This window comes from Zingiber officinale, chromosome 2A, assembly GCF_018446385.1.
Source record: "Zingiber officinale cultivar Zhangliang chromosome 2A, Zo_v1.1, whole genome shotgun sequence".
Lineage (NCBI taxonomy): Eukaryota > Viridiplantae > Streptophyta > Magnoliopsida > Zingiberales > Zingiberaceae > Zingiber > Zingiber officinale.
In genome coordinates this window covers 105,916,277-105,918,098 of record NC_055988.1, presented here as the reverse complement: position 1 = coordinate 105,918,098, position 1,822 = coordinate 105,916,277, and positions in this window count along the sequence as shown.

The following is a 1,822-nucleotide window of genomic DNA, read 5'->3' as shown; positions in this document are numbered from 1 at the left end:
CAAGGTAAAAACCAAGGTATCATTTAATGAATTCATTCCGTTGACATATGATAAAAAGCATGCTAGAAATAACTCTTATCATCTTAATGCTATTTATCATGAGAATAGGAGGCATGATAACCTTAAGGATAAATATATTCCTCCTTATGCTAGATTTACCACACCTAAGGTTAGGAAGGTAAATAACAACTTAGGCAATAACACCAAGGATTTTAGATATATGCCTAAAAATAGAAATGCTCAAGGATTCAATGAAAAACCAAAATCTAGATATTTATGGGGAGAAAATCAAGTCTTGAGGACAAGACTTGATAATTTAGAAAGGACCTTAACAAGAATGGAAAATATTCTTAGGGGTCAAAATGAGCATAACCTAAGAAAAGCTAGACAAGAGCCATCCAATGGCTATAGAGGTTTGGGATACAAACCTAAAGCCAAGAAGGATGTGACTTCCTTTCATAGGGTTCCATATAGTTATGGGACCAACCCTAGGTTTAGAGGTCAAGTTAAAGATACTAGGGAAGGAATCCCTAAGAGTATTTTTGGCAAGACCAATGTGACTAAGGCTCCAAAAAGGCCTAATAAAGTCACAAATAAGGTTACAAAGGGAGTTAACCCTAGAAGTGACCTAGTGGAAGTGACCAAGGCTTCTAAGAAGCCAAGAAAGGTCGTTAGGAAGGTATCTAGGGAAGTCATCCCTAGTGAGTACCTAGAGCATCCAAGGAGCACCAATAGGTATTGGGTTCCTAGGAACATATTCTCTACACCCAACCTTGGGAAAGTTGACACTTGAGAGCATTTTCAAAGTGATTGTTAACCTTTGAAAATGAAAAGGATGATAAGTGTTACTCTTTGAAAGAGTAAAATGTGTCAAAATTTGAGGAGTTAAATCTAATTTAAATTGACACACTAGAGAGAAGCAAAAGTGATGCCAAATTTAGAATTCGACATTTTCTTATGGAATTAAGGGAAATGTAAACCTTAATCCAAATTGTCACTCTTGGAAAAGAGTAACATGTGGCAAATCTTAAGGAATTATGTTTGAATTAAATTGGCGCAATGTGGAAAAACATAAGAAATACCAAATTGGGATTTTGGTATCTTCTTAGAGTAATTAAAGAAAAATCTAGGTCATAATGTAAGATGTTCACTCTTTGGAAGAGTGAAATGTGTCAAACTTTGAGGTTTTGAACTTAATTTAAATTGACACATTTAGAAAAGGATAAGAAATGCCAAGTTGGGGTTTTGATATTTTCTTAAAAGGTAAAAGGCAAATCTAAGTTTTAATTTGATTTCATTTACTCTTGGAAAGAGTAAAATGTACCATACTTTGAGAAATTTGTTTAAGTTAAATTGGCACAAATTTAGAAAGGAAAAATAAATGTCAAAATTGGGTTTTGACATTTTCATGGAAAATCATGGGCAATTTAGGGTTAAATTTTGAGTTAGCTAGGGTTAAGAATACTTAGATAGGTAATCTAGGTAAATTTTATTTATGCTAACTTGTCATGTTTTGTTTGCCTATCATATGTCATGACATCATATTTATATTTAGCATTCATATTTTATTATGAAAAATACAAAAATACCATGTCGTGTCATACATACATCATGTAGTTATAGCTTGCTTTTCATTTTGAAAATTGCTTATTTTGATGTATGCCATGTAACATCATGCATTACTTTAATTCCCTTGTTATTTAAGGACAAATGGCATCTATTATAAATGGTAAATATCCCAACAAGAGGGATTATATCAAGTGTCATCCTAGATGGATGATCATGATTTTTACAATGCCTAGATAGAGATGCATGATCCCTT